The following is a 10,376-nucleotide window of genomic DNA, read 5'->3' on the forward strand; positions in this document are numbered from 1 at the left end:
CCCCCCGCCCCAGGGGGAATGGCCACACTGCAATCTCTTCTCCTCCATTCTCCTTTTGGGATCTTGGACACACACACACACACACACACACACGTGCACCCGGTGTGAGTTTAAACCACTGGGTCCAGGACTCAAACCGTGGTCTACTACATGGGAGTCCAGCGACATAGCCATTATACCAGCTGCTGGTCCCGCATTATGATAGTTCTAAAAGTATTATTTTTTATTTAATTTTCTAGAGAGGTTTTTGCAATAGGGCATGTGCATTTGCTGGAGAGACACAGAGTCAGAAAGCAAGAAATCATCCCCCAGGAGGATGGTCACACCACAGTCTCTCCTCCTCCATTCTTCCCACACATATACACGTACCCTGCATGAGTTTGAAGCCACTGGGTCTGGAACGTGAACCATAATCGGCCAGAGGGAATCCAGTGACATAAAGGTTTGGTCCCTCAAAACTATTATTTTAAAGGAACTGGTGAAGTTGTTTTTGAGAGACTTAAATCTATCTGTGTGTTATGAAGCAGTTCCATTGTACTTAGGACTAAGGTCTTTATTAATTTTAAAAATCAGCTTTATTGAGGTGTAATTTATTAATATAATGAGATTAACTAATTTTAAGCATACAGTTAATGTGCCTTGACAAATATATATATGGTTTGTAGGCATCACCACAATCAAGATAAAGATCACGAGTTTTGCTTTGTTTTATAATTATCAGAGGGTGTATGTGCTCTCAACTCTAGAGATTGAGAAAGTATCCAATGGGCCATGGTCCTGCTGCAGTCCCATCCCCATTTCTCCATCTTTTCAGGATTTTGGGCCTGTGCACACACATGCCTAGTATTTTTCAAGTTACTGGGGCTAGGATTTGAACCATGGTTGGCTATGTGAAACCCAACTTTCTATACACATCATTTACTGTCTTATGGGATTTTGAATATGTTTTTCATATTCAAAATGTTCATCATGTTACCTGGAGGGACCAGCAGATGGTTTAATGGTTACATCACTGGGCTCCCACATAGTCAACCACAGTTCAAATACCGGACCTGGTAGCTTAAACTCACACCAGGCACCTGTGCGTGCTTGCCAAAAATCCTGAGAAGAATGGAGGAGAAGGGATTGCAGTGTGACCATCCTCCCGGGGCATGATTTCTCACTTTATCTCTCTCTCTCTCTCTCTTTCTCACTCTCTCTCCAGCGACCTCATGCCCCCTATAGCAAAAATTTCTTAAAAAAAAAAAACAACTTTCCTGTAACCCCCTCCTCTTGCATTCATTTCAGCCACCTATGGCAACCCGTGAACTTTCAATCACAGTAGTTTGCCTTTTTTAACACGTATTAGTGGAGTCATGTAGCATGTGGCCTTGTGTGTCTGGCTTCTTTCACTTAACATACTGCTTTTCTGACTTATTTATATTGTTGTATACATCAGCAGGGTTTACCTGTTACTGAATAGTGCTCCAGATACTGCACAGTTTGGTTACTCAGTCATCAATTGATGGACATTTAGGTTGCTTCCAGATTTGTCTATTAAGAGTAAAGTTGCTGGGTTGGCACCATAGCATAGTGGTTAGGCACTGTGCATAGGGAACTGGATCCTACATGGTTGACCATGGTTCAAATCCCAGCCCTGGTGGCTTGAAAAACATAAAGGGTGTGTGTACATGCATGCCTCAAATCTGATAGGATGGAGAAATAGAGGAAAAAGGATAGTGGTGTGACCATGCTCCTTTGTGGGGAGAGTTCTCTGCCACTCTATTTCTCTTGTGAATGCATGGTCCATGGCAATAATTTAAAAAAAAAAAGATAAAGCTGTGTGCCTGGCCACTGGTGGTGTACAGATAATGCCACTGCTTGGGAGGCTGGAGGCCAGGCAAGAAGAGTTGGGGAGATGATGTGTACCTGTAATGGTAGCTAGTTGGGAGGCTGGGGCTGGAGAATCACAAGCCAGGGAGACCCTGTCAAAAATACCTATCTTTGACTCTCTCCCTTTTCTTCTCTTTTTTTTCTCTCTCACAAAGAGTAAAAAGAAGAAAGCTGCTCTGGGCATATGTGTGCAAATCTTTGTGTGGACAGTGTTTTCATTTCTGAGTAGCATGTTAAATTTTGTTAAGAATATGCCAAACTGTTCTCAGAAACGGCCGTACCATTTTGAGTTTCCACTTCCAATGTATAAAAATTTCACTTCAGCACTTGGTATGTCAATATTTTTACTTTTAGTCACATATACTACATATCTGGGTATTAGTTTCCCATTGCTCTATAACAAATTACTACAAACTTAATGGCTTAAAAGAGCACCTGTTCCATTGCCAATAACAGAAAATATCTGAAAGTGAATGACTTTTAAATAGAGTTATTCGGCTCATGGTTTGAAGACCTGGGGGCCACCTCTGGTTGCTTTACAACATGACAGAGGGCCTGAGACAGCTTGTGTGTCTTATGTGTGTCTGTCCCTTCATTAACTCCCTTGGAATCCCCATCCCGCTCTACCCTGATGGATAACCTTAATCCTAATCTCCCAAAGTCTCACCTTTTGACCCATGATGGGATCTCGTTTTTATTTTCTTGTTACAGTGGCTCAACACACACAATTTGGGAGGACATATTTAACCTATAGTAGCACCCACTTATTTTTGCGTATTTGCATATGTCACCATGGCACAGCAGGGTTCTTGAAGGTATCACAAGGTTGAAATTAAGGTGTCACCCAAACTTAGTTCTCTGGAGGTTCTGAAACAGCCTGCTTCCAGTCTGTTTGAGGTTGCTGGCAGACAGGCCGCTGGCAGAATTCAGCTCCTTCGTGTTGCAAGACTGAGGTTCCCATTTCCTCGTTTGCTGGGAGCCACTTTCAGCTCCTAGAGGCTGCCTGCATTTTAGTACTATATGGCCTGTTTGTCATGTGTTGAATTCTTCTTAGCCTTTGAATCAGATTTTATTTATTTTTTCTAAATCACAAGCTTTGACTCTAATTTATTACTGGTAGAGAAAATAGCTTTTTTTTTTAAGTTTTTTTTTTTCTTAGAGTTTTTGTTATAGGGTGTGTGCGCTCGCCAGAAAGACAAGAGACAGACAGAAAATGAGAAATCACCCCCCAGGGGGATGGCCACGCTGCAATCCCTTCTCCTCCATTCTCCTCTTGGGATCCTGGGCACGCACATATACGTGCCTGTGAGTTTAAGCCACTGGGTCTGGGACTTGAGCCGCAGTTGACTACGTGGGAGTCCAGAGACACAGCCATTACGTCAACTGCTGGTCTCGAAAATTGCTTTTAAAAGGTTCTTACAGTTAGGCACACCTGGATAATCATATCTTAAGGTCACCTGACTTGGAACTTTATTTTTAAAGTGAGATTTTTGCTATAGGCACATGCACTTGCTGGAGAGACAGACAGACAGAAAGTGACAAATCACTCCCCAGGGGGAATGGCCGTACTGCAGTCATTTTTCCTCCATTCTCCTCTTGGGATCTTGGGCACGCTTACACAGGCGTCTGGCGTAAGTTTTAAGTCACTGGGTCTGGGGTTCCAGCCGTAGTCCACTGAGTGGGAGTCCAGTGACACAACTATTATGCCATCTGCTGGTCCCTGGCTTGGGACTTTAATTATCTGTGGAGAATCCTTTTACAATAGTGCCTAGATTAGTGTTTGAGTAAATAACTAGGAGAAACTGTATGTTTTATCAGGAGTTGAGAATTTCAAAGGGCTGTTTTAAGAATCCTGCCAACCACATATGTATTTGTTGTACATCTTCAGTAATGCTTGGTATGTCAGTCTTTAAATTGTAGCTGTATTGTACTATTTGCATTTATAATGGTGTCTAGTTGTGGTTTTAATTTAATTTCTCTTAACGTCTTACGGTCTTAAACTTCTTTTCCTGTGTTTATTGGTTATTTATTTATCAATATTTCAAGTTTGCTATAGGGTGTATGTGCTGGCCAGAGACAGAAGGAAAGTGAGAGATCACACCCTCCCCCACAAGGGGGTTTGCCATACCACAGTCCCTCCTCCACACTCCACTCAGGATTTTGGGTATGCCTGCATATGTGCCTGGCAAATTTTTCAAGTTGCCGGGTCTGGGACTTTAATTGTGCAGATGGCCATATGGGATTCCGCTGCCTTAAATTCTGCTCCACCAGCTGGTCCTGTTTGTGTGTGTGTGTGGGGGGGAGGGGTTCATTTTAAAGTTTCTATACAAGTCTTATTTCCTTTTTTTTTTTTTTTGAACATAATGATACCCAGTTTATCTAGCATGATTTGTTGCAGACACTTTTTTGCCCCGTTGCCTTACCTAAGCACCTTTGTAGAAAATTAGGTGTGCCTAAACTTTATTCTGTTCCATTGGTCATTTAAAAAAAAAAAAGTTTAGTTCTTACTACTCTCACAGTAGAGAGAGAGAAAGGCCAGTCAGGTTCCTGGGCACAGATCACTGGTGTGTACAGTTCAGCCCTGGAGGTGAACCCAGGATCTTCTGTAAGGATCCAGCATCTCTTGAGTAGCAGGTTATAGCTATACTACCTACCTGGCCCAACATTTTCTCTTTGTTTAGTTGCCGTTGGGCATGTGCACTTGCCAGAGACAGAGAGTAAGAGGGAGAGAGATGGAGAAAGCACTCTGTCTTTAAGGATTTACCCTTATCAGGATATTTCATATAAGTAGAATCATCTCTCTCTGACGTCTTTTACTTATTAGCATGTTTTTGAGGTTCATCCATGTTGTGATATCCTGTTATGTCTTTTATTGGATGTCATCCTTTTTTTTTTTTAAAGTTTATTATATTTTTCTTTTCTTTTTTTTTTTGGAGAGGTTTTTGCTATAGGGCGCGTGAGCTCGCCAGACAGACAGAGACATAGAGACAGAAAGCGAGAAATCACGCCCCAGGGGGGATGGTCATGCCACAATCCCTTCTCCTCTATTCTCCTCTCGGGATCTTGGGCACGCACACACATGTGCCTGGCGTGAGTTTTAAGCCGCCAGGTCTGGGACGCAATCCACAGTCGACTACGTGGGAGTCCAGCGACATAGCCATTACACTAACTGCTGGTTTCCAAGTTTATTATATTTTTCATGGGAGAAGGACAGTCACCTTCAGCAGGGTTCAAGGTTGAGATCCTTACCCTAGCCTTCAGGCTAGCCAGAATCATGGGATATATACATGTGCCCAGTATGCACAGGTTGATCCAGGAATCCAACCCTGAGTTGTCTGTGGCTTCCAGCATACAGTGTCAAACCCTGCTGCAGTATTGTGGCTTGACCTTATGTTGTAAATTTTATGCTATTATGCTGGATTTTGTTTTACTTCTTTAAAGAGCATTAGAATTTTTTTTGGCATGTACTTATGTTACTTTGAATCAGTCTCATCTTTCTAAGGCTTGCTTTTTATCTTTTGTAATGGTAGCTCTAGAGAGGCCTTTAATTCATGGCTATTACAGCTGTTATGAGGACTCAACAGAGACAGAGAGAGAGAAGGTGAGAAATTACCCCCCAAGGAGGAATGGCCACACCGCAGTCCCTTCTCCATTCGCTTCTGGGATTTTTGGGCACAAATGCACTTCAGCCTGGTGTAATTTTTAAGCTGCTGGGTCTGAGATTTGAACCTTGATCAGTCATGTGGTAGTCCACTGCCTTAATCACCATGCCAAATGTTGGCCCTGCTACTGAGTTTTTAAATCAGTGTAGTGTAAGGAAAGTCTACCTAAACTTTAAGCAAATGGATTTATTTAAGGACTTCATAATTCAGGGATCTTGCCAATAACTTGGTTATATGGTATAGTATTTTAATTCTGTAGGCTTTCTTATTTAAGTTTAAGCATGTTTGTTAAATTTCAGAACTCTCTTCATCTTGAGATATGATTTTATGGTTTAGTTGAGAGGATTGTCTTAGCAGTAAATGCCAATGAATTATTGGGTATGTCTCTCCCAGTAGCTATCATTATTTTGGTATTTCTCAATCCTAAATTAGAATTGTCAGCTGGAAATTCATTACAGAACCAACTTATCTAGAGGAATGATGTTTGTTTTGTTTTTGTTTTTTAGGTTAAATTTTTTTTTAGGTTATTATATAATTTACAAAGTGGTTTTTGTTCGTCATTTAAATACAGGTGTGCTTTAGTTCAAGGATCAACAGATTATATACTGATCAGGCCAAACCTGAAAGAGATAGTTACGGATAAGCTTAGTTTCCAGGTAGAAGCTTGTCTTAAGTGTGCTGTTGTGTTACTGACAAATACTAGGTGATTTATAGAGAATAGAGGTTTGTTTGGCTTATAGTTCTGGTGGCTGGAAACTCCAGAAGCATGGGGCTGGCATTGCAACTTGGTTGGCAGAAGCAGAGAGGATTGCAGGCAGGTGCAGAGAAAGACCTGAGGGCAGTCATCTGCATTTTTAAACAATCCACTCTCACAACATCCCCCTTCTCTTGAGAGCTAAAACATACTCAATCTCATGAAACAGCATTCATTTATTAATGAGGGCAGTGCCTCACTGTGCACTAGACCTTACCTCTTTATTTTGTTTGTTTGTTTTTTAGGTTTTTGCCATAGGGTATGTGTGATCACCAGAGAGACAAAGAGAGGGAAAACAAGAACTCCCCACACCCCAGAGGCTATGGCCTTCCACAATCCCTTCTCCATTCTCTTCTTGGGATTTTGGACATGCACACACATGTGCCCAGTGTGGTTTTCAAGCTGCTGGGTCTGGAACTTAAACCATGGTTGGTCATGTGGGAGTCCAGTGCATTAACCACCATGCCACCTGCTGGCTCCTAGGCCTTACGTCTTAAAGGCCTCACCACTTACCAGGGTCATAACATTAGGGGCCAAATTCTAAAACATCAACCTTTGGGGTACAAACCATTATCCAAACCATAACATTCTGCCCCTGGCTTCCAAGATTCATGTTTTTCACATAAAAAACACAGCCATTCCATTACAGTATTCCCTAAAGTCTTAACTTGTTCTAGTACCAAAAGTCCAAGGCCAGAGTTCCATCTGAGACTCAGGTAAATGCCTTCCAGCTATGAGCCTATTAAAAAAAAAATCAAAACAAATTACATACTCCCAAAGTGAAATAGTGACAAAGGCATGGATAGAAAGGAGGCCAGGCCTCAAATAAGTTCCAAATGCAAGAGAACAAACACTCAGTTTTGAGACTTAAAATACTGAATCCTGGATCCTCCGAGGAGGTTGAGTCCCCAAAGCAGCAGCAGCCTTGTCCCTCTGACCTTGCTATCCTTAATCTATGCTTCAGCTCTCTCCGGTCGGGAGGCTCATGTCTGCAGTTCTTTCCAGCTGGTGCTGTATGCTGGTAGCTCTGCAGTTCTAGATTTTTCAGTATGACCCCACCTCTGTGGCTCCACTAGACGTGGTGGTGGTGAGTACTCTTCCTGGTAGGTACTCTGCCCTCGGATCCCATTTTACTGCTTGACACTGCCCTGCTAGAGGCTTTCTTTTGCAGGTTCAGCCTTGTGGCATGCCTCTGTCCGAGCTCCTACCCTTGTGACATGCCTCTGCCTGAGCTCCTAGGCTTTTCAATATATTCTTTGAGATCTAAGTGGAAGCTGCCACACCCATACATCTCTTGCATTCTGCTGCTGCATACACCTGCAGAATTACCATCACCAGTGTTACTACTTGCATGTTCTAGAGCAGCGAGTGGGGCAGTAGTAGTCTTAACCACAGATCCAGCTCCACCCGGCACTGAAAAGGGTGGCTTCACCAAGATGAAATGATTGTGAGGAGTGCAGTCCCAAGGTGTCTTTTTTTTTTTTTTAAGAGAGATTTTTGCTATAGGGTGCCTGCACTCACCAGAGAGACAGAGACAGAGCAATAGAAAGTGAGAAATCAGTCCCTGGCGGATGGCCAGGCCACAATCCATTCTCTTGGGATTTGGGGCATGTATACACACACACACTGCGTAGTTTCAACTCTTCAGGTCTGGGACTCAAACTGTGGTGGGCCATGTGGGAATCCAGCACCTTAACCATTATGCCAGCTGCTGCCCCTCCCCCCAGTGTCTTTGGACAGTAAGACATCTGGCCAGGGGCTGAAACCATCCTGTTCTTCTAGGCTCTGTGCTTGTGAAAGCTAGGGTAGAAATGCCTTCAGGGCTTTTCTCCCATTTTCTTGACATGACCTTCTAGGTCTGTTCATCTCTTTAATAGCTGATTTTCTGTCCAGCAAAATGCTCCTTCATTCTTTACCACATAGTCAAGCTGCAAGTTTTCCAAATTTTTATGTTCTGCTTCCCTTTTTATCAGTTCTATCTTTAAGTCATCTCATTCCTCTTTCATTTCACTAAATGCAGTCAATAACCAGACAGCTGCTTCTGTACTTTGTTTTGAAATTTCATTTGCCAGATCTTCATAATTCTTAAATTTCCTTTCCCTTAGGACCTGGAGATTTTTGAGTTTAACACAGGTGATCTTTTCTCCAATTGCCAGTAAGACTTTACTAGTTTTCCTCTGAAAGCTCCTCAGAATAACTTTTAATATCTATGTCACTGTCAGTATTCTGGTCATCATCGTTTACCACTCTCTAAGACATTCTTAAGTTTGTCTTGGTCTTCTCATCTTCTGATCCTCCACTAGAATTGCCCTTAATTCATTCTAGACTTTTTCAATTTTGCTTCTCCAGGCTCTTCTAACTTTGTACCTTACCCAGTTCAAAAGCTGCTTTCACTGTTTCAGATACCTGTAGGCAACACAGCTTTGAGTGGCCATGCCAATTTTTTTGTCTCAGTTTGGTGTTGGGTTGCTAACAGGAATAGCAGAGATGGGTGATTTATAGAAATAGAGGTTTATTCAGTTCACAGTTTATAGGTCCAAAGATTATGTAATTAATAGGTACCTTTAGGAAGGCCAGTAGGCAGTGTGGTGGTTAAGGTGCTGGACTCCCACATGGCTGACCGCAGGTCAACTCTTGGGCATGGCAGCTTGAAACTCATGCCAGGTGCATGTGTATGTCCCAAATCTCAGAAGAATGGAGAAAAGATTGTTCGAGGCCATACCCCCTGGGGGGTGATTTCTCACTTTCCCTCTCATTTTCTCTCTGTCTCATGCCCTGTGGCAAACACTTTTTTTTTTTTAATTTTTTTAATTTAAAGATACTTTTAGGAGTTAGAGCCATCTGGCCAAACTGAAATATTCTCAGGTGGTTTTCAATAGTTTCTTACGATACATAAGTATATACAAATAATCCTTATGTTAATTCTATTATACATTTTTTGCTAGGTCTGGTGAACATTAGGTAAAGAAAATATAGGATGCTTTGTATTCAGTTTATCACTAAACCAAGAACTTACTTTATGTTATTTAACATGTTACTGACCTTTATAAACAACTTTTCTGCCTCAGGGAGTCTGTTATACTGGAAATTTTTACTATTTTAAATTCAGAACTACTGATTTCACTCTAATCAAATGGCGTGATCTTCCAGCACATGTTTGACCTTCCTGGGCCCATTCTTCAGTAGTTAAATGTAGGCGTTGACCTAGGTCTGTTTTATGAGAAAATCTTTTTCTTAAATATATTTCACCTAGAACCCTAGTATAGGAGACAAATAGTTTTATACTTTTTCTAAATGAAAAGTTCAGATAAATATTGGGCTAGCAGGTGGCATGGAGATTAAGGTGCTGGAGCCTATATAGCCATCTGTGCTATTTGAGTCCCCAAACCAGCATGGAAATCATGCCAGGCGTGTGTGTGTGTGTTTGTGTGTGTGTGTGTGCACTCAAAATCCTGAGAGGAGACCAGAGAGAGGAAAAGGGCTTATGTCATGTCTTTACTCTCTCTCTGGTGAGTGCACACCACACTCTATAGCAAAAACGAACAAACGAAGAATTCAGATAAAGATTAGAGTGTCCATGAGATAAGACTTCTCATGAAAAGAAAAATTTTAAATGGGTTTCAAGTGGTTGGCCATCTTATATTGGACTCACCTGTTATTTTATTTTCTCATTTTAATTGCACAGCATATAAAAAAATTCTGTTGCAGTACAGTTATAAATGGTATTTTTTTAAAGAATTGTGTTTTTTGTTTGTTTGTTTTTGCTATAGGGTGTGTGCACTCGCCAGACAGACAGAGACAGAGAGACAGAAAGCGAGAAATCACCCCTCAGGGGGGATGGCCACGCCGCAATCCCTTCTTCTCTGGGGATCTTGGGTACGCATGCACACGCGCCCGGCATGAGTTTAAGCCATCAGGTCCGGGACTCGAACCGTGGTTGAGTATGTGGGGGGAGTCCAGCGACATAGCCATTACGCTAACTGCTGGTCCCAAGAATTGTGTATTTAATTTTATTTATTATTATTTTTTTTAATTTGCTATGCGTACTCACCATAGAACATGCATACTCACCGGGGAGGGAGTGGGAA

At 41.9% G+C, this 10,376-nt stretch overlaps 1 protein-coding gene across 1 annotated transcript in view; it reads left to right on the forward strand.

Annotated features, from left to right (window-relative positions):
- PPP3R1 (protein phosphatase 3 regulatory subunit B, alpha) overlaps nucleotides 1-10,376 on the forward strand; it is an 83,845-nt gene that overhangs the window by 28,509 nt on the left and 44,960 nt on the right. The gene's annotated exons all lie outside the window — the stretch shown is intronic.

Source organism: Tupaia chinensis, unplaced genomic scaffold (genome assembly GCF_000334495.1).
Source record: "Tupaia chinensis unplaced genomic scaffold, TupChi_1.0 Scaffold000316_1, whole genome shotgun sequence".
In the NCBI taxonomy this organism is placed as follows: Eukaryota; Metazoa; Chordata; class Mammalia; order Scandentia; family Tupaiidae; genus Tupaia; species Tupaia belangeri.